The 24,194-nt window shown below is 36.6% G+C and overlaps 1 protein-coding gene across 10 annotated transcripts in view; it reads left to right on the forward strand.

The window, feature by feature from the left end:
- The window catches only part of LOC144959121 (uncharacterized), a 105,336-nt gene that overhangs the window by 309 nt on the left and 80,833 nt on the right, over positions 1 to 24,194 (forward strand). The window contains exon 1 of one of the 10 annotated variants that reach the window (XM_078891555.1): positions 412 to 438. The exons of 8 other annotated variants lie outside the window; for them this stretch is intronic. The gene's annotated coding sequence lies outside the window, so the exon portion shown is untranslated. Of the gene's footprint in view, positions 1 to 411; positions 556 to 24,194 lie in introns of those variants that run through there. One more of the 10 variants, XM_078891550.1, reaches the window with a different exon arrangement.

Genomic DNA, 24,194 nt, shown 5'->3' on the forward strand with positions numbered 1-24,194 from the left:
TCATTCAGCTGTGGTGTTTCATTCATCCTGTTTTGTTGATAAAGGGGAAACCCGAAACGTTCATTTGATCTGTTTTTGTAATTAAATTGAAACTTACATTCGACTTCACGTTATTATTTATTAGTAAGACGTAGACGCTTAGGTCGAAAATTTACTACAAACCATCAAAAGTGACTGGGTTAGGGGTACCGAATTTATTGTTATAATATAACGTATTTTTAAAATCAATGTTTGGCTATCATTCATACTTAGAGTCTGAAATTTATTTGTGTTTTCATTGGAGCTTTTAGTGTGTGTGTCTCCTAGCTCTCCCGTTCTCGTGGTGCCTTTGTCAATTTAACAATAGGCTTCTCATTCCGTGTCTTTAGTAAGGCGTAGATCGAAAGGTTACAAACAAACACACAAACAAACAAACACACAAAGTTACTTGGGTGAGAGGTACAGCAGTTGTTATATTTTTAAAAATCAATTTTTGGCAACCTTTTATACTTAAGAGTCTGAAATTTGTGTTTTCATTGGAACATTTCGTGTGATCTAACTGTAGGCAGACAATAGGCAAGTGTTCGATTTGTTTTGTTTGGGTGTGTTTGTTTTGTTTTTTTTGGTTTGTTTTGGTTTTATTAGTTTTTGTTTTTTTGCTGTTATTGTTTTTTTTTTTTTGTTTTTTTTTTCGGGTTCTTTTTTTCCACTACATTTTGGTTTGTAAACATCTACTCAAAATTTAGATCTATTAACCAAGATGCCCCAAACACTTGTTAAAATATCTGAAATCTGAAACTTTAGAGACGTCTCAGGTTTAAGAGTTTTTGACAAAAAGTTGGGATGGGGAGGGGGGAGGAGTGGGTGTGGGGGGGGGGGGGGGGGAGTGGAGATTAGGGGCGACATCTTTTTTTACATTGTTAACGTTGATTTATAGATTCCTGGCTAAAGTGAAATTTATATGAGTTGATGCCTTCTGTGTATTGTGCACGGTGTTCAGTTATTGGGATAATTTCATTCGGGACGACAGGACAACGACAGGACAGTTTGGTGATGCAAGGTGAGTTATAATAATATAAATGGCTTATGTGGTCTTGTGGTATGACACTCGCTGTCGGTTCAGAAGGTCCTGGGATCAAGCCCCGCTTTCAGCAGCGCATAATTTGAGTTTTTGTAAAACGCTCTTTACTCACTTTCTCTCACTGTACTTAGGTGTAAAATGAATACCTGGCCGTGAACAGCATTGTCTCTTTCAGGAAAAAAATTGTAATATCGCCTAACAGGCGTCATGTCTCGTTCTACATATTAGGTGCTGCTCTTGGTCAAGGTCCCTTTGTAAAGCGCTTTTAGTAAGCTTAGAGGATATTGCGCTATATAAAATCTCGAATGTGTTTGTTTTATATGTGACCCTTCGTATGGAGGCGGTACTATGTTAGGATGATTGTGATTGCAAAGAGTTACATAAAAGTAAATCTGATCAATAATATGATAGTTTTGGTTTTAACACTCTATGACTACATTCTTTCTCCTGTTAAATCTCTTAACCAACTTAAGACTGATATTCATTTCTGTCTATAAATTCTAGTTTCACCTTCTCAATAATAATAATAATAATAATAATAATAATAATAATAATAATAATAATAATAATAATAATAATAATAATAATAATAATAATAATCATCATCATCATCATAATAATAATAATCATAATAATAATAATAATATAATAATAATAATAATAATAATAATAATAATAATAATAATAATAATAATGATGATGATGATGATGATGATAATAATAATAAAAATAATAATAATAATAATAATAATAATAATAATAATAATAATGATAATAATAATAATAATCATAATAATAATCATAATAATAATAATGATAATGACGAGGAGGAAGTTGATATTTTCATGCGAATCGAATAATTCCTTTCTAATCCGGGCAATTCATATTGACGCTATACGTTTGGATAAAATATTCACAACATCCGTCAGCCGGGTATGATGTTCCAACACATAATACTATGTGTGTAACCTTGAACATTTATAGTATGATTGATACAATTTAGTGAAAAGTAATCACCAAAAAACTGTCTAAAAACAATAGCAAAGAGATGAATGACGTACATTTCGTTCTTTCTATTGTTATTTTTTATCAACATTCGTAATTTAATTGACCGGAGTCCAGAGAATACGGTCACCACTCAATTCTCTCCCTTGATTTCATTATAAACAATTAATACTGAAAACACAAGAATACCCGTTTATTTATGTATACGGTCACCACTCAATTCTCTCCCTTGATTTCATTATAAACAATTAACATTGAAAACACAAGAATACCCGTTTATTTATGTATACGGTCACCACTCAATTCTCTCCCTTGATTTCATTATAAACAATTAACATTGAAAACACAAGAATACCCGTTTATTTATGTATACGGTCACCACTCAATTCTCTCCCTTGATTTCATTATAAACAATTAATACTGAAAACACAAGAATACCCGTTTATTTATGTATACGGTCACCACTCAATTCTCTCCCTTGATTTCATTATAAACAATTAATACTGAAAACACAAGAATACCCGTTTATTTATGTATACGGTCACCACTCAATTCTCTCCCTTGATTTCATTATAAACAATTAATACTGAAAACACAAGAATACCCGTTTGTTTACGGCTGCTTAATAATTAGTTAAATAGGACAATTGCCTCAGGTAATAACAAAATAAACAAACACAGACATAAATAAATAAACAAAACAACAACAATCTCTAAATCTTCATTGTTGTGTTTCATAGTACGAAACATCAAGAACATGACCGAATATGGTATGACATAAACCTGACATGGACATGAAATGAACATATTACAGTTTTACTAGAATCAATGTATGTATACGTCCTCATCCACTTGAGGTTTCACCATAACGAAGACACGAAGTACGTTATTAGAAGAGACAAAGAAGAATGAAGAAGAAGAAGAGAAGAAAAGAAAAGAAGAAGAAGAAGAAGAAGAAGAAGAAGATGAAGAAGAAGAAGAAAGAGAAGAAGAAGAAGAAGAAGAAGAAGAAGAAGAAGAAGAAAGAAGAAGAAGAAGAAGAAGAAGAAGAAGAAGAGAAGAAGAAGAAGAAGAAGAAGAAAAGAAGAAGAGAAGAAGAAGTAGAGAGAAGAAGAAGAAGAAGAAGAAGAAGAAGAAGAAGAAGAAGAAGAAAGAAGAGAAGAAGTAAGGAAGAAGAAGAAGAAGAAAGAAGAAGAAGAAGAAGAGAAGAGAAGAGAAGAAGAAGAAGAAGGAGAGGAGGAGGAGGAGGAGGAGGGAGGAGGAAGGACAAGAAGAAGATGAAAAAGAGGAGGAGGATAATGAGGAGGAGAAGGAGATGACGAAGAAGAAGAAGAAGAAGAAGAAGAAGAAGAAGAAGGAGGAGGAGGAGGAGGAGGAGGAGGAGGAGGAGGAGGAGGAGGAGGAGGAGGAGGAGGAGGAGGACAAGAAGAAGATGAAAAAGAGGAGGAGGATAATGAGGAGGAGAAGGAGATGACGAAGAAGAAGAAGAAGAAGGAGGAGGAGGAGGAGGAGGAGGAGGAGGAGGAGGAGGAGGAGGAGGAGGAGGAGAAGAAGAAGAAGAAGAAGAAGAAGAAGAAGAAGAAGAAGAAGAAGAAGAAGAAGGCTGGTGGATGTTGTGAGTATTTTGGATAAACGCATAACACCATTACGCGTCTTATGAAAATAAAGTAAAGTCGACACGCCTTGAAACATAAAAAAAGTCTCAATTGGGTAAGAAAGAACGAAATTGATGTAGATATCTCAAGTCTTTGTTATTGTTTATAGACGATCATTTTAATGACGAGATATCACCAAATTGTATGAATCAGACTATAAACCTTTCCGGTCACACATCATTGTGTGTGTTGGTACGTTATACCCAACTGGCGGATGTTACGAGAATCTTTCCTAAACGCATAGCATCAATGGAGAAAAGTTGCAATGTCACATTACCAAGCAGTTCTGACTCATTCATTCATTCATTCATTCATTCATTCATTCATTCATTCATTCATTCATGCATTAATTCATTCATTTATTCATTCCTGACGAATCATATTGATAAATTCTATAATGACAACCAATCCAGGTACCCTCCCTTGTCGACACCAAAAGTCTTCCATCCATGACAAACATTGCTTCCCTTGCCTGCCCCCCCCCCCCCCCCCCCCCCCCACCCTACCCAACTCCACGTTTCACATCCCATAATATAATTGTTCACCCACCCCTCCTTTACCCCTGTGTCCCCACCCTCATCGGTAATTTTACATTTCTCCATTGATTTCCATTCCCGTCAGTCACGTGACACCATTCCCGTACACAAATAAAGCAATCATATCATTTGTTAGAAGTCATTTATTAATCTATTTGATTAAAGTTGAATTCTATATTTTAAATTTGATTTTATAACATTCATTGTTTTAATTTCCTTTTATACGTTCAATATGGTGCGTTCCAATCATATATTTATTTATTCATATATATATATATATATATATATATATATATATATATATATATATATATATATATATATATATATATATGTATTTCCTCTTATTCATTCAGAATTTATTTATTCATTTATTGATTTATTGATTCATTTATTTATTCATTTATTTTTTATTCATCCAGTCACAATTTATTGACCTATTTATTTATTTATTCATTTATGTATTTATTTTATCTATTTATTTATCAAACTAGATATATTTGTTTTCATTTTTTTCTAAACCACATTCACTCTATCTCCTCAGTAATATTTTTATATTCAATGAAAGGAAGAAATTTATGGTTTTGGTTTTGACATCAATGTTAAGCAACGGATTATTATTCGATATGTTGATGATTTGTCACCTTTGTCTAGGTGGTGGCATGGTTTAAATACTCGTTATTGCCCATGTTCTTAATAGAAGAGTACTAAAATCCTGATCACCGTTTTCTGATCGCACTCGACACATGTATGAATGAGTACTCAGAGTACATGACTTTTGAACAAAATGACACCTAACTGGCGACTTGTTCTTAACGAAATTAACATTTTTGGGGAATAAATTAAGCATTTTGAATGGCATAGAGCGTGGTTAATCCAAGGGAACGCTTTGCAGAGGCGTTGCTGTTAGTTCTTTCTTTTTTTTTTTTTTCCTTTGTTTTTTTTTTTTTTGTTTTTGTTTTTGTTTGTTTTTTCAATCACGCTGGGCCCCTTGTGTAGACTGAATGACCTGCCCAGAAGGATAAGAGAAGCAAAATCTATTGATAGTTTTAAATCATTGTTAAAGCACTACATTTTTACCGTTACATGTTCATGATATTGATACGATATTACATACACTGCTGTTAATGATACCATTGTAGTATACGTTTTATATATGTAACTTAGCTTGGCTAAGAAGCTCATAACATTGCCATCCGGAAGTATAACGGACCAAAACACAAAACTGTGTGTATCCATGAACGTTTATAGTCGGGTTAATACCGTTCAGTGAGCATTACTCATAAACGCGGATAGCAAAATACAATAACAAAGACCTGAGTGACGTCATCTTCGAACTATCTATATGTATTTGTAACGTGCATTGAGCATCCCACACGTAGGCCGTCTAAAAGGGAAAACCCCAACAACTAACATGGCACACAAAGTAAAATGTGACCCACCGTCTCAAAGCGGTAGTATGTCGGGATACACTCAGTTAGGGAAATTGAATTCATAGCCACAAATATCAAACTTGGGTTTATTTTCTCTACGTCATGGCGGAATATAAATACTATTTATTGCTTTGCAAAACTTCTAATGTCCAATTTCTCATCATTCTATCTCTACATTTACATTTTTGGGTTATGAATCATCCCGACATAATACCGTTTTGAGACGGAGAGTCACAAATATCAAACATAATATTCTGTATCCCTGCATTCAGGTATTTCTTTGACTGAACGTTTAGTGACGTGTCCAGCTTTCATGACATAGTTTATGACTCTCGATTCCCTAATTTAGATCGGAGCTTTTCAAAGATTTATGAATTCTTTTTGTGTTCTTTCTCTTTGTCACGCTGAACAAAATTGCACGTTAAAATTAAATGGAGCTGAACGATTATACTGCCGTACTCTAGAAAAAACCCATATTTAAAAATTTGGCCAGAAATTTGGCCAGAAATCTCGTCCTTCAAATATCGATCGATTTAAATGACCCTCATCTTGGCAAAAACTCTCAAACCTGGGACTTCGCGAGTGACGTCAATTTCGTTGCTTCTGTACTCGCCACGAAAGGGTTAATGATTTGCCGCCTGCAAAGCCTAAGATAAAACGAGAAGAATAATTTTAGAAATTTTATCATGGAGAAAAAATGACTTTAGTCATCCAAGTGTGAAATCGGCGGGACGGCCTGATATCAAACATATCACGTGGGAAAGAACCGGAGTGACTAATTATTTCGTTCTTATAAGGCCCTGGAAATATTTCTCTATATTACTGACTTCTTGCGACATAGACAGACCATCACTAGTATACGAACATTTGACATTGGATACAAACAATTTTTGATATGTTTATAGCATGCCCCCAATTCCAAATGCACACATACACACACATACACACACAAACAAACAAACACACACACATAGGCTACATACACACACGCTCACACACACAAACAAACAAAGACACATACAAACAAACACACACACACACATATATATATACACATCCATGGGAAACACTCAAGGCGACCAAATTTAATTATAGAGGAACATTTTGTAGAAAGCCCTGGAAATATTTCTTTATATAATTGACTTCTTGCGACATACCATTGGTATTTATGGTATACTAATGGATTACATAGACACATATATGTTTATAGCCTGTCCCCACCTCCCAATACAAACACACACAAACACACACACACACACACACACACACACACACATGGGAACTGCCTAAGGCACCCAATTATAGAGATACTTTTTTGAGGCCCTGGAAAGATTTCATTATATTATTATATGACTTCTTGTGGCATACCTTTGGTATTGGATTACATAGGCATTTGTATGGTTATAGCCTGCCCCCACTTCCCAACACGCACATGCACACACACACACATACATACACACACATACACAAACACTCATATACACATACACACACACATACACAAACACACACATAAATATTTTCAAACACACATACACACACATACAAAAACAAACAAACACATAGACACACTCATGGGAAACAACCGAGGTGACCAAATTATAGAGCTAGAGATATTTTTTGAAGGTCCTGGAAAGATTTCTTTATATTATTGACTTCTTGCGACCTACCATTGGTATTCTTACATCTGGATTGCATAGAATAAATAATTTATATGTTTATAGCCTGTCCCCACTTCCCAACTCACACACACACACACACACACACACACACACACACACACACGCACACATGAATACATTCATTGGTACAGACACCCATTACACCAACCCCTCCCAATCCCCTAGAGAAAAGTAAGACATAAAGGAGACATAAATCTACTTTTCTGTAATTACTTTGGTATTTATTCTATATCGAAAATTTCCACTTAACGTGCTCAAGGCGGTTTACAAGAGGTCCCTAGCCAACAGCAGCATTATACATGTAACAGCGTTGTCTCTGTCCGAAAAAAAAAATAATATCGCCTGACAGGCGTCATGTCTCGTCCTCGTGTTCCTGTTGGCCAGGGACCCCTTGTAAAGCGCTTTGAACAAGTTTAGTGGATATTGCTCTGTATATATAAAAAAAATAAAAATCTCAAAGCTCAAGATTCCAAGAGCACATTATAGTGTATGTATGTACATAGTTTGAAATCCCATTTTACCAGTTAACAGCTGTATTCTAGAAAAAACAGTTTTTTAAAATTTGGCCATAAAACTCGTCCTTCAAATATCGATCGATTTAAATGACTCTCGTCATTGGGGGGGGGGGGGGGGGACCCTCTCAAACCTGGGTCATCGCGAGGTATTCCTTAAAATCCCAGGTTAGTTAAATCGATCGATGATTGAAGGACGAGTTTTCTGGCCAAATTTTTAAATTCTTGTCTTTCCATAGTCCGGCACTTATCTGGTTAAGACACAAACACTTTCGTCTTCAATAAAATATAGAAACTGAATCTCACAGCTTATGCCTTCTAACTATTGATCAAGTTTTCAGCACCTAAATCCCCCCTCCCCTCCCCCCCCCCCCCCCCCCCCCCCCCCCCCCCCCCCCCCCCCCACACACACACACACATATACATAATATCGTTCAAACTAAATTGAAAAACACAAAAACAAGAAGTTTTGAGGCCGTGGTCACGTGTATTATTTTTTTTTTTTCAATAGGCGTCGCTGCTATTTTCGTATTCATTGATAGTAACGACGTTCATATAGTTTGAAAACAGAAATTGAACCCGAGTCGCTTACGTAACATTGCAATGAATTATCCACTCAGCCATGTCCTAATAGTCTCTCTCTCTCTCTCTCTCTCTCTCTCTCTCTCTCTCTCTCTCTCTCTCTCTCTCTCTCTCTCTCTCTCTCTCTCTTACTTTCTTTATGTTACTTTCCTTCTCTCCTATATTTCACATTCTCATTCAATATCTCTCTACCTCTCTATATTTCTCATTGTCTCCCCCCCCCCTCTCCTCTATCCCTCTCTCTCTCTCTCTCTCTCTCTCTCTCTCCTCTCCCTCATATCTGCACGTATGTTGTAAAGGCAATTGTGACATGACTGTGTATTTATGCAAGGTCACGTGAGTGTGTCGAGCCAAGACATGAATATTTTATGGCAATTAACCACCATGCTCAATACATCCCCCCTCCCTCCCTTCTTCCTCCCCTATCCCCTCTCTCTCTCTCTCTCTCTCTCTCTCTCTCTCTCTCTTTCTCTCTCTCTCTCTCTCTCTCTCTCCTCCCTCCCCCCACCCCCCCCCCATGCCAACATGAAAGACGGTGTAGGACGAAGGACTTCTTCTTCTTCTTCTTCTTCTTCTTCTTCTTCTTCTTCTTCTTCTTCTTCTTCTTCTTCTTCTTCTTCTTCTTCTTCTTCTTCTTCTTCTTCCCCTCCCCTCCATAATGTCTTCAGCGAAGTCCCGGGTTTAAGAGTGTTTGCCAAGATGAGAGTCATACAAATCGATCGATATTTGAAGGACGAGTTTTCTGGCCAAATATTAAAACATGGGTTTTTCCAGAGTACGGCAGTCTTGTCAGTTCAGCCTTTTTATTTTATGACGTATTCGATACCTTGTCAGGAGTGTGTGAAAATGTTTCGATGTGATTAGGTGTAGATCATAACTAACTACTGCCAATATAATGAGAAATTAAACTGATTTTGTCGAAAACACAAAGAAAACACACACACACACATCCACCCACCTACACACACACACACACACACACACACACACTCCATTCAAGCCCAGAATAATTACATTAAGATAAAAAGCATTTATTTCACAAGCATATTTTACTTCAATTTTAGAGAATTGAGTTCAAATCGATTTCAAATCGATTTTGACTGAAGCCTTTTGTTCTATAAAGTTATTGCTGGTCTCACTTCATTGGTCAGGCTGATTGTGTCATTAGATCGACTAGTTCTATTATTATGCACTGGCGAAAAAGTTTAAGTACACTTTGACTCCTAAAAAAAACCTATTTATTTTTTTATACTCATCGATTGATTTTTAAAAAAGGGAGGAGGTAGGGGTGGGGGGGGGGGGGGGAAGGTGGTAGACGTATGTTAGAAACTGCCGTTTTCAGGTTCGGCAGCTACGTCTGTCATAGCTATTCTGTCCCTCCAGGAAAATGCCATCCCCCCCCCCTCCCAAATTTGCAACAAATACAAAAAATAAAAGGTGAAATTATGCTACAAAGTGTGCTAGAGACGACAAATTATGCTACAAAGTGTGCTAGAGACGACAAATTATGCTACAAAGTGTGCTAGAGACGACAAATTATGCTACAAAGTGTGCTAGAGACGACAAATTATGCTACAAAGTGTGCTAGAGACGACAAATTATGCTACAAAGTGTGCTAGAGACGACAAATTATGCTACAAAGTGTGCTAGAGACGACAAATTATGCTACAAAGTGTGCTAGAGACGACAAATTATGCTACAAAGTGTGCTAGAGACGACAAATTATGCTACAAAGTGTGCTAGAGACGACAAATTATGCTACAAAGTGTGCTAGAGACGACAAATTATGCTACAAAGTGTGCTAGAGACGACAAATTATGCGCTAGAGTAGAGCGGAGATTTGTTGATACAGCTTATACATGTACAAGAAAACAATAATATACACGTTTAAAAGCCAGAAGAAAAAGGGGAAAAAAGACTACAACGCAGATCTCAACTCAAAAACATCGAATGCCACGAAAAAATGGACGCAATCGACATCTGAATACCCCCCCCCCCCCCCCCCCAAATGTTTAATGTAAAAATGAAGTTCTGCAACAATTATTATTATTAGCATTAATGATAAATACTCTATACTTATCATTATCATTCATATATAACATAAAGAAACCTATTTTTAAAAAAAATCAATTTCCACAACCCTACAATGTTATCAGACCTACCTTTATAGGACCAGCCGGATTTTCGAGCGACCGTCCGTCACCACGCTTGTTGAATCCTTGGAAAAGACTCTTTACCCACCGTACTCAGGTGTAAAATGAGTACCTGGCCGTTAACAGCGTTGTTTCTTTAAAACAAATTGTAATATCGTCTAACAGGCTTCATGTCCCGTCCTAAATGTTAAATGTAGTTCTTGGCCAGGGACCACTTGTAAAGCGCTCGAGCACGTTTAGTGGATATTGAGTTTTATAAAAACTCAATTTTTTTTATTTTAGTTTTTAACTTTTACACACATACACAAAATATAAATAAATATATAATAAAATAACAATAACATATATATATATATATATATATATATATATATATATATATATATATATATATATATATATATATATATATAGTCATGTGGTAAAATCAATTCCTATTCATTACCTCCTTTATATCTTTTCATACAATCCAAGCATTACGCACCGTCATAGATCATTTGAAAGGTTAATTTATTACCTACTCCATGCATTAAATCATTTTCATATCCCTTACATTGAATCAAAACGATACAATGCTAAGAATTTAACCCAACGAACTTTCGACATTGCAAAAATGTGTGCAGATAAAATATTCTTTGGAAAGCAATGCCAAAGGCAATACGACTTGATTTTACACCATTTTGCACATTCAATAACCTAACTGAAATAAAAGCGTCACAAACATGACATAAACAAAGTGTTCACCATATCAAAGAATTTTTTCTTTAATACATACATACATTTGTTTTTTTTTAAATAATTCCCATAATTCATCCCCAAGGACAAATCTGTCTTAAGGGTCTATTCCAAGGGGAAGATTGGAATAACCCAGACGTCAGTCATGTGCAGCGCCGCAAATTGGATTCAACAGTCTGATGTCACGTCGCCCAGAAACGGCGGCCATCGTGGTTCTAAACAAAGAAAATCGGCACTTTTTATTCTTCATTCTGGCTAGAACTTTTCATATGTAATGTGATCAGAATGTATAAAAGTCACAACATGATCATATTTATAATGCTTTTCTCCTTTGGATACACTTTTATGGTCGTCGGAGAAATATTTCATAAGGGCTTCCGCCATTGTTCCGATAGTTTAGAGCCAGTTGCTAAGTTACCATGCGTCATTACGAGGGAAGTGACGTCATGACTGTTGAAGCGTATTGAGCTAGGTCGAGGCGATTTGCTCAAGGCCACACAGCGTGGAGAGTAGTCGAACTCGGTACCTTTTGGGTTAGAAGCAAAGACCGTACCGCTGACCACGCTGTCCCAACATAACAGGTATAGATAGAATGAAGATGACGTCACTCAAGTCTTTGTTATTGTATTTTGCCATCCGCGTTTGTGAGTGATTCTCACTAAACTCTATTAACCAGACTATAAAAGTTCATGGTTACACATAGCTTTTTGTGTTGGTCCGTTATAGATAGTATGCGCTTGGCTAAGAAGCTCATAACATTGCTATCCGGAAGTATAACGGACCAACACACAAAACTGTATGTATCCACGAACGTTTATAGTCAGTTTAATACAGTTCAGTGAGCATTACTCATAAACGCGGATGGCAAAAAAACAATAACAAAGACCTGAGTGACGTCATCTTCGAACTATCTATACTTCCGGATGGCAATGTTTTGAGCTTCTTAGCCAAGCGCATACTATCTATACAGACAGCCGTCAACTCAAATCAAGCCTAGAACAGACCTCCCTGCTTATAATTCTAAAAACTTCTAGTTTTCAAAATGAAATAAATAAGTTCTTTATACAGCTATATATATAAATGACTATTTTGTCTGTAGTGTTTCATTCTTCCTGTTTTGTTGATAAAGGTGAAACCCGAAACGTCCACATGTTCTATTTTCGTTTATCAAATTAATTAAAGATTACATTCAATTTTACACTGTTATTTATTTCTTCGAGCTTCGAGCTTCGAGCAGCAATATTGTCATTTTTTTAAAGCTTACATTCAATTTTACACTGTTATCTATTTCTCCGAGCTTCGAGAGCACACACACATTGCTGAGTGGTCATAGTGATCGTAATGTATTCCATATCGCCTTGCCTCTCCTTCTTCTTTGTTGTTTATTGATGGTAATGGAAAGGAGTGGGGGGGGGGGGGGGGGGATTTATGTCCGGAAATAAGCTGTCAATAACGACAACAACCACCATTACTATGACTGCTTACACATACAATACATCATCATTACTCGCCATTGATTATATTTTGTTGTTTCCCCATTTATTTGTTTGCATAAGCACACCTAGCCTTTTATATAAATTTATTTTTCCAGTCCATATTATGGAAAGTTTGTTTTTATTTATTTATTTTGTATTTGTTTTTGTTTTTTGTCTTTTTTTGTTTGTTTTTTTTTTTTGTTTTTTGCTTATTTTTTTTTTTTTTTTTTTTTGCAGTAGTAGTCGTAGTAGTAGTAGTAGTAGTAGTAGTAGTAGTAGTAGTAGTAGTAGTAGTAGTAGTAGTAGTGTAGTAGTAAGTAGTAGTATATAGTAGTGTAGTAGTAGTAGTAGTAGTAGTATATATAGTAGTAGTAGTGTAGTAGTTGAGTAGTAGTATATAGATAGTAGTAGTAAATAGTAGTAGTGTAGTAGTTGTAGTAGTAGTAGTAGTAGTAGTAGTAGTTAAGTATGTAGTAAGTAGTAGTAGTAGTATGTAGTATAGTTTGTTAGTTGTAGAGTAGTAGTATAATATAGTGTAGTAGTAGTAGTAATAATTAGTAGTGTATTAGTAGTATAGTTAGTAATATAGTAGTAGTATATAGTAGAGTAGTAGTAGTGTAGTAGTAGTAGTAGTAGTAGTAGTAGTAGTATAGTAATAATTATAGTAGTAGTAGTAGTAGTAGTAGTATTAGTAGTAGTAGTATAGTAGTAGTAGTAGTAGTATTAGTAGTAGTAGTGTAGTAGTAGTAGTAGATAGTATATATAGTAGTAGTAGTAGTAGTAGTAGTAGTAGTAATATAATAATAATATAGTAGTAGTAGTAGTAGTAGTAGTAGTAGTAGTAGTAGTAGTAGTAGTAGTAGTAGTAGTAGTAGTATGTAGTAGTAGTAGTAGTAGTAGAGTATAGTAGTAGTAGTAGTAAATAATATAGTAGTAGATAGTAGTAGTAAGTAGTAGTAAGTAGTAGTAGTATAGTAGTAGTAGTATATAATGTAGTGTGTAGTAGTAGTGTAGTGTAGTAGTAGTAGTAATATAGTAGTATGTAGTAGTATAGTGAGTAAGTAATATATAATAATAGTGAGTAGTAATAGTAGTAGTAGTAGTAGTATAGATATATAGATATAATGATATAGATAGTAGTAGTGTAGTAGTGTAGTAGTAGTAGTAGTGTATAGTAGAGTAGTAGTAGTGATGTAGTAGTAGTAGTAGTACTGTAGTAGGTAGTAGCAGTAGTAGTAGTAGTAGTAGTAGTAGTAGTAGTAGTAGTAGTAGTAGTAGTAGTAGTAGTAGTAGTAGAAGTTGTAACAGTACTTTTTGTTTCTGTTGTTGTTGTTGTTGTTGAGATTATGATGATGATGATGATGATGATGATGATGATGATGATGACGATGATGATGATGATGATGACGACGACGACGATGATGATGATGATGATGATGATGATGATGATGATGATGATGATGATGATGATGATGATGATGATGATGACGATGCGTTTTTCTAATTTTACGTAAGACAAGAAAACATCAGAAAATACTCTAAAACGCGATAAATTATGTAACTCATAAGCGGCTTGGCTATTTAAACGATAGGATTTTCCGGTTCCAAACTCATTGGAACTATCTTTGTAATAATTCCTTTGGGGGACTAATATTGAATAGGTTACATATTGAATCATAAGTTGGTATAACTATTTTAATGGATGGGTGATCTTTATTGACGGCCATCTTATAGATAGTATGCGCTTGGCTAAGAAGTTCACAACATTGCTATCCGGAAATATAACGGACCAACACAGCAAACTATGTGTAGTAGCCATGAACGTTTATAATCTGGTTAATACAGTTTAGTGAAAATTACTCATAAACGTGGATGGCAAAAAAAACAATAACAAAGAACTGAGTGACGTCAACTTCATACTATCTATACATAGATCGAAGATAAGATGGCAGCACTCTGAAACCAGAAGATCAAAAACACAAATTATCTATCTAGTCCTCCGAAAGAGTGGTTTTACACTTCAAATGAGATTGGAACCAGTTTGTTTTTGTTGTTGTTTTTTTGTTTTGTTTTTGACACCACCATTTTGTTCCCTATTGCATCGTGGGATATTTGTCATTTTGCAAAACGAGATTTAATGCGCAAGTTCAACGTGCAAAGGTCTTTAGGCTGATTATCAAATTCAAATGTCTGACTGGGGGGGGGGGGGGGGGGGGGGGGGTCCATATAACTCATTTGGTAGAACTTTCGTCCAACCAGCAGTGATTGGGTAGCTGGGTCATTTGGATCTGGCGGAAAGTAGTTTTGCGATAGGTCAGTCAGTGTCCTTTCTAAAGAACATCAAGCAATTGCTAAGGCATGTCCTTTTCACGCTATAGAAACCGGAATAAACGCCGGTCCACGGGCCACGTGTCTCTGAAGGACTAGTCAAAACGTGTGAAATCCGAACACATTTTCCACTTCTATACACCTGTACTCTGACATCTTACCTATTATAAAATTTTGACCAAAAACTCCTCCTTTCAATGTCCAAAGAATGAATATAACAGCTTCAAAAAAGAACACGGAACGTTTCGAGCTCAAAATCCTCCTTAGGAAACAACAACAACAAAAAACAAACAATAGGATTCAGTAGTCTGATGTCACGCCACCCGGCAACGGCGGCCATCTTGGTTCTAAACAAAGAAAATCATTACTTTTTATTCTTCATGCTGGCTAGAACTTTTCATTCCCTTTCCATATGCCTTGTGATCAGAATGTGTAAAAGTCAAAACATGATCAAATTTATGGGGGTTTTTTTTTTCCTCTGGATACGATTTTATGCTCGCCGGAGAAATATTTCATACGGGCGTCCGCCATTGTTCCGATAGTTTAGAGCCAGTGTTACTAAGCTACCATGCATCATTAGGAAGGAAGTGACGTTACGACTAGTGAAGAGTATAAAGACATAAGTTAAAAAAATAACTTGAGCTTTTATAAAGCGCAATATCCACTAACGTGCTCAAAGCGCTTTACAAATACATGACTAAATTCCAGAGAGACGACAGAGATAATTGGTTGGTCTATTCTTTTAGAAAAATCTTGGAAAGTTTTTGATTATCGATCGATTAAAATGACCCTATCTTGTCACAAACACTCAAACCTCGGATGTCACTCAGGCCTTTGTTATTGTTTTTGCCATCCGCGTTTGTGAGTTGTTCTCACTAAACTGTATTAACCAGACTATAAAAGTTCATGGTTACACAGAATTTGTGTGTTTGTCCGTTCTACTTCCGGATGGCAATGTTGTGAACTCGTTGGCCAAGCGCATTCTATCTATATAATACTTATATCAATTTTTATCAATTAACATTGAATGTTGTTTATATAATTAGTAAATTGTATCTATGCATGAAAGTTACGCAGAGCATTTAAAGGTTTTTAGAACCTATAGATAGTATGCGCTTGGCTAAGAAGCTCACAACATTGCCATCCGGAACTATAATAATGGGCCAACACACAAAACTATGTGTAACTATGAACATTTATAGTCTGGTTCATACAGTTTAGTGAGAAGTGCTCATAAACGCGGATGGCAAAAACCAATAACAAAGACCTGAGTGACGTTATCTTCGTTGTATCTATTAGCGTCAATTAGGGTTACTTTGCCTCAAGGGGAAACTTTGCCTCTGTGAATTTGGAGCATTTTGGATAATCTCAGCTTTTTTGCATTAAAAGACTTGAATTTCTATCAAAAGAAATAATTGCCACAGAACCAAATTATCTATTATTGGTCCAAAATGCAAGAGGCAAAGCTTCCCCTTTAGGCAAAGTTATCCCAATTGACGGTAGCTCTTAAACGATATTATGTAAAAACCCGTTAATTGGAGCAAAAGGCATCCATTTCGTACGTTCTGATTGAAGGTTAAGAGGTTAGTATGGTATTCACTCTCAGAGGTGCTTATGTTTGAAGTGATCTCTCTTAACGACGTTGGTGTATTATAATTGCATCCTTCAAGATATATATATATATAATATATATATATATATATATATATATATATATATATATATATATATATATATATATATATATATCTTTCCAATATGTAACCGTTTTGAGGCAGTGGTCACGTAGTTTTTTTTTTACAATAAGCGTCGCTGCTGTTTTCGTATTTATTGATAGTATTTTGACGTTCAAAAAGTTCCAAAAATGAAATTGAACCCGAGTGGCCCAAGTAACATTGCAATGAATTGTCAACTCAGCCATGTCCTAATAGTCTCTCTCTCTCTCTCTCTCTCTCTCTCTCTCTCTCTCTCTCTCTCTCTTATCTCTCTCTCTCCTATCTCTCTCTCTCTGCCTCTCTATAATATTTATCCTTGTCTTTCTCCCCCTCCTCTCTCCCTCTCCTTCTCTCTCTCTCTCTCTCTCTCTCTCTCTCTCTCTCTCTTTCTCTCTTTCTCTCTTTCTCTCTCTCTCCCTCTGTCTTATATCTCTCTACCTCTCTATATTTCTCCTTGTCTCCCCCCTTCTCTCTCCATTTCCCCCCCCCCCTCTTTCTCTCTCTCTCTCTCTCTCTCTGTCTCTGTCTCTCTCTCTCTCTCTCTCTCTCTCTCTCTCTTTCTCTATTTTCACATCCATCTCTTCATATTTCTTTCGATCTCTTCTTCTCTTCCCTTTTTCTTCTTTCTATCTCCCTCAACAATACAAATTACATTCAAACAACGTCATACGTCTTTAGTGTTTCATTCATCGTGTGTTTTTTATCAAGGGAAAACCCCAAACGTCCACGTTACCTGTTTTCGTTTATTAAATTGAAGATTCCATTCGATTTCCAAAACACATTTCTTTGGAGGACAAGCCCTACCAAACAGCATTAAGTCTAAGTTGATATAAAATATAATAAGGATTTTTCTTCAAAATTTGTGGCTGACAAGAAAAGTTTGAATTATTTTTTTTTAAAGTTTATTTTACTCATCGTAAAAAGTGTGATGATTTTCCTATAGATAGTATGCGCTTGGCTTAGAAGCTCACAACATTGCCATCCGGAAGTATAACGGACAAAAACTCTGTGTAACCTTGAACTTTTATAGCCTGGATAATACAGTTAAAGTGAGAATTGTTTATAAACGTGGATGGTCCAAAAAACAATAACAAAGACCCGAGTGACGTCAACTTCATTCTATCTAAATATATATAATCACAAATTTGACGTCACTCAGCTCGTTGTTGTTATGTTCAGCCAACCATTTTTATGAGTAGTTCTCACTAAATTGTATTAATCCGATGTTTAACGTATAGATAGTATGCGCTTGGCTAAGAAGCTCATAACATTGCCATCCGGAAGTATAACGGACCAACACACAAAACTGTGTGTATCCATGACCATTTATTGTCTGGTTAATACAGTTTAGTGAGTATTACTCATAATCGCGGATGGCACAAAAAAAACAACAATACCAAAAACCAGAGTGACGTCAACTAAGAACTATCTATAGCTTTGTGTGTTTGAACGTTATTTCCGGCTGGCGAATGTTGTGAGCTTTTTGGCTCAGCGCAAAGCACCAATCGATAGAACAAAATTGACGTCACTCGGCTCTTTGTTATTGTTTTTAGCCATCAGTCTTTATGAGTAGTTCTCACAAAGTTGTATTAATCAGTCTATAAACGTTTAAGGTAACACAATATTTTGTGTGTGGGTACGATATATCCGGCTGGTGGATGTTACGAGTTTTTACACGAAACGCACAGCATCAGTAGTTAGTAAGGAGAGGGTTTAAAACCGATCGAAAAGCGAGTACGGAACAGTCAATCCTCCCACCACTTGTGTATACAAATCTTACAACAAACTCCGTATTATGATGATGAAGCTGATAACATTAACATGATAGCACAGCGGGAGCTGTTCACTGTCTGAGTAAAGAGAGCGGCGTGACCAGGGTCCATTTTCTAGTTCTATTGGTTTAGATAGAACATGACGGACATATTCAATCAAAACTAACAAGGACAATTTTTATTTTTTTATTCAAATTTTAACATTCTACTTACTGGCTTGGGTGAGTGGTGTAGTGGCTTTCACCTTAGCCATCGTTATGTTATAGCCTGACACTGAAATCCAAAAGGACTGGCAGTTTGACGTCATTATTTGGTTTTTGCACCGCCTAGTGAGTTGTCGTTAGTAAAGCTCATGGAGACAAGTTATTTCATTGGTTGAACTATTGAATACAACTCACGATTTGTATTCTTTTGTGGCAAAAGACTGGCATTTTGACGTCATTTTTTGGTCAGTATCAGGTCATAACGTTACGAAGGCCACGTTTTTACTCTGGTGTTGTCTGTTGGGTTCACACCTTCGGCTAGACTTTTCTAATGCTTCATATTCATTGTGTGATTTTTATGGTGATGATTTCAAAAATGCTCACGTGGAATTAAACCGACTGTGTACTCAAGTGATTTTGTTGTGATATGATTCTAGATAGAACGAAGATGACGTCACTCAGGTCTTTGTTATTGTATAAAACGAGAACCTGGTCGTTAACAGCTGTGTCTTTGTCACTTTAAAAATGTTATTATATAGATAGAATGCGCTTGGCCAAGGAGTTCACAACATTGCCATCCGGAAGTACAACGGACCAACACACAAACTCTGTGTAACCATGAACTTTTATAGTCTGATTAATACAGTTTAGTGAGAACAACTCACAAACGCGGATGGCAAAAACAATAACAAAGGCCTGAGTGACGTCATCTGCATACTATCTATACATACTTTTATATGTGCGGCTATGTGGTCTAGTGGTATGACACTCGCTTTCGGATTGGAAGGTCCTGGGTTCGAGCCTCGCGCTCGGTGCATAGTTGAGTCCTTGGAAAAGGCTCTTTACTCACATTCTCTCACCGTACTCAGGTGTAAAATGAGTACCTGACGTTAACAGCGTTGTCTTTGTCCGAAAAATTGTAATATCGCCTAACAGGCGTCATGCCCCGTCCTACATGTTAAATGTTGCTGTTGACCGGGGACCCCTTGTAAAGCGCTTTGAGCACATTTAGTGGATATTGCGCTATATAAAGCTCAATAACATAAAAATATAACCAATAAACTTATTTTGATGAATGTTCACAGTGATGCACCAGTTAAATCGTTTCTCAGCTATTTTAGTCTGAGTTACCGAACCGTGAAGTCAGTGATTTCACAGCGGGTCATCGTAATCTTGAGTGCAGTCTTTATTATTTTTCATTCTTTGCAACACATCACTGTAAATTTTTCATCAAAATAAATTTATTGTTTATTTTTTTATTTTATTTAATGTGTATATCATAACATTTTGAAAAGAGATATCTCAAATAATATAATTAGTGATATCTCATTAACCAAACGATAGATTTCTTCAGTTGATAAGAGAGACGCATGCGCAATGCTATGTTGACGTTCTCTCTGTAAGGGAATGTGAGATGCTCATAAAGTTCTGCAATTGGATTCAGTAGTCTGATGTCACGCCGCTCGGCAACGGCGGCCATCTTGGTTCTAAACCAAAAAAATCATTACTTTTTATTCTTCACGCTGGCTAGAACTTTTCATAATATGCCTTGTGATCAGAATGTGTAAAAGTCAAAACATGATCAAATTTATGGGGGTTTTTTTCCTCTGGATACGCTTTTATGCTCGCCGGAGCATACGGCGTCCGCCATTGTTCCGATAGTTTAGAGCCAGTGTTATTAAGTTACCATGCGTCATTAGGAAGGAAGTGACGTTACGACTAGTTGAAGTGTATGAGAGCCAACATTTCTACGACTTGTTCGTAACTAATAGATGTCAGGTCTGGACGACACACATTGACAGTATCATCTGTCTTTGCCATCCAAACGTCTCTCTCTCTCTCTCTCTCTCTCTCTCTCTCTCTCTCTCTCTCTCTCTCTCTCTCTCTCTCTCTCTTCTGTTGTCGTTGTCAGACTCGGGTTCATTGTCAATTTGTACATGTCAGATTTCCCCTATCTTCACCTTTCTATAATGTGCCCGTTGCTTTATTGCAACCAGATATACACATATACACATACACAACTCACACACATGACACACACATTTATTGTACATATATTTTGTTAAACATTAGAATGACTGATGAGCACTATTTCTAAGACATCCAAACATAAATCAGAGAATAGATGAATAAATAAACAAACAAATAAATAAATAAATAAATAGCATGTTGTCTTGTGGCATGACACTCGCCAGTGGTGAAACGCAGAGTCTTTGGAAAATGTGTTTTGTTCACTTTCTCTCACCGTACTCAGCAGCACTGCTGTGCTCTGGAAATAAAAAAAAAACATTCAGAAATTTGGCCAGAAAACTCGTCCTTCAAATATCGATCGGTGAAGTCCCAGGTTTGAAAGTGTTTGATAAGACGAGGGTCATTTAAATCGATCGATACTTGAAGGACGAGTTTTCTGACCACATTTCTAAATATTTGTTTTTCCAGAGTATGACAGAGAAGGTGTAAGAGCGTTGTCTACGTCCGAAAACAAAATGCAATATTGTCTAATGGGCATCAAGCCTCGTCCTACAGGTTAATTGTTGGACCCCTTTAAGAACGTTTAGTGGATAATACGCTGTATAAAGGCCCAAATTAATAAATACATTAATCAATTGAAGGCTGGGTTTTGAGATTTTCCATCCTTGAGAAATATCAAAAAGTGAACTTTAATTTTAAGCATCAAATGGCACAAGAGCTCCCCTAGATTTGTGTGAATTTGAAGTCTAAATTTGATAAAATAATAGACCGAATGAGAGATTTTAAGGGAAATAATCCTCAATATCTCAAAATGGGGAAAAAACGGAGTTAGGGAGTTTTGGAAAACCACTCTTCAATTAATTATTAACAAACAAACAAATAAAAAAACAAAAAACAAAACAAACAAACAAACAAACAAAAAACCCAAATCACAAACCAAACTCCAAATCAATCATTTCGTGATAAATAAAAGGTCGAGGGACCCAGAATTTTGGTCTTTTCTTTAGAAATTCTAACTAGTCCAACTCCCTTTCAACTTTATTTTGGTGGCATGAGGTTGTAAACTGAGTACATTCAATACTCTTCAACAGTCATCACGTCACTTCCCTCGTAATGACGCATGGTAACTTAGTAACTGGCTCTAAGCTATAGGAATAATGGCGGACGCCCTTATGAACTATTTCTCTGACGAACATAAAAGCGTATCTAGAGGGAAAAAGTATTATAAATCTGATCATGTTTTGACTTTTACGCACTCTGATCACAAGAGATATGAAAATTTCTAGCCAGCGTGACAAATAAAAAGAACCGGTTTTCTTTGTTTAGAACCAAGATGGCCGACGTTGTTGGGCGACGTGACATCAGACTATTGAATCCAATTTCTTGTCCTGTTCCTGAATAATTAGTGTGTCACAGACGCTATGCATTTCTGTAATTTATTCACAACAAACACATGAAACAAAACTGCGTGTAACCTTAAACGTTTATATTACTATTAAAACATTAATTAAGTGAGAACTGATCATCCAATCTGTTCTAAACACAATAACAAAGAAACCCCATGTGTTTTTTCACTTTGTTGGTAAGAAATTGAAAGAAATTTTGATTCCGAGATAAAACGTCCGCGTCCGATTCCTGTACGGTTCGGAAACTAAAACAAGTGAGTTGCACTCACTTTGTTAAGATAAAACAGGAGACTGACAGAGAGGAAAGGTCAAATAGAGAGCAAGATGGACCAGAGTGGAAATACGCTTCAACAGTCGTAACGTCACTTCCTTCCTTATGACGCATGGTAACTTAGTAACACTGGCTCTAAACTATCGGAACAATGGCGGACGCCCGTATGAATTATTTCTCCTGCGAGCATAAAGCATATCCAGAGGAAAAAAAAACCCCATAAATTTGACCGTGTTTTGACTTTTACACATTCTGATCACAAGGCATATGAAAAGTTCTAGCCAGCATGAAGAATAAAAAGTAATGATTTTCTTTGTTTAGAACCAAGATGGCCGCCGTTGCCGGGTGGTGTGACATCAGACTACTGAATCCAATTGCATTCACTCAGATTATGTTGTCATGCTATAGATAGAACGAAGATGACACATTCAGACATTTGTTATTGTTTTTTTGCCATCCATATTTGTGGGTAATTCTCACTTAACTGTATTGACCAGACTATAAGCGTTTATGGTTACACATAGTTTTGTGTGTTGGTCCGTTATACTTCCGGATGGTAATGTTGTGAGCCTCTTAGCCAAGCGCATACTATCTATAATATAATAGCCTCGACCTTTTGGTTAATGTGGATTACTAGTAGAAGTAAGAGCCCATACACTGTACCATATCAACCGTTCCGTCGTTTCGTTACGTTTCACCGGTCATCGATAACCAGGTCACATGACCACGGGGTTTTGGGTGACACAAAGGACAACATCATTTCTGCCGTACTCTGGAAAATCCCAAATTTAAAAATTTGGCCAGAAAACTCGTCCTTCAAATATCGATCGATTTAAATGACCCTCGTCTTGGCAAAAACTCGCAAACCTGGGACTTCGTCGCGAAGTCCCATGTTTGAGAGTTTTTGCTAAGATGAGGGTCATTTAAATCGATCGATATTTGAAGGACGAGTTTTCTGGCCAAATTTTTAAAGATGGGATTTTCCATAGTACGACAGTTTTGTACTGACAGTGGTGAGGGGGGTGTGAATTGTGAATACCAAAGGATTTTATTTACTTTCTATTTAGGGTAGCTATAGTGTTTTTGTTGTTGTTGCCCGAGATATTTCGGTATATAAAAAGTTCCGGGTTTAAGGTTTAGTCAACGGTCTGCTGAAGGTATTTGGTTTGTGCAGCTATGTGGTCTTGTGGAATGACACTCGCCTTCGGACCGGAAGTGATAGTGTGGCTTTGAGGTCTTGTGCTATGAAACTCGCATTCGGACCGGAAGTGATAGTGTGGCTTTTAGGTCTTGTGGAATGACACTCGCCTTGGGACCGGAAGTGATGGTGTGGCTTTGTGGACTTGTGGTATAACACTCTCATTCGGACGAGAGAGTCCAGGGTTCGAGTCCCGCTATGGGTGGCTCATAGTTGAATCCTTGGGGGAAAAAAAAGCTCTTTCCTCATTTTCCCTCACCGTACTCATGAGTAAAATGAGTACCTGGCGGCTGACACCGTTGACTCTGTCGCAATAGTAATATCGCCCGACAGTGGCTCTCAAAGTGGGCGATATTGCCCCCCTCGGGGCGGGGGGGGGGGGGGGGGAGCGATAAGGTACCCCAGGTTGGCGATGAAGGCAAACATTGAATTTGGGAGCGATGATCAGGCTTTAAATAGGATGGTTTATACTAGGTGTTATTTTGATATCTTAAAGCAAACCT

The sequence above is a fragment of the Berghia stephanieae genome, chromosome 13 (assembly GCF_034508935.2).
Source record: "Berghia stephanieae isolate SIO BIC M18660-M18661 chromosome 13, UCSD_Bste_1.3, whole genome shotgun sequence".
Lineage (NCBI taxonomy): Eukaryota > Metazoa > Mollusca > Gastropoda > Nudibranchia > Aeolidiidae > Berghia > Berghia stephanieae.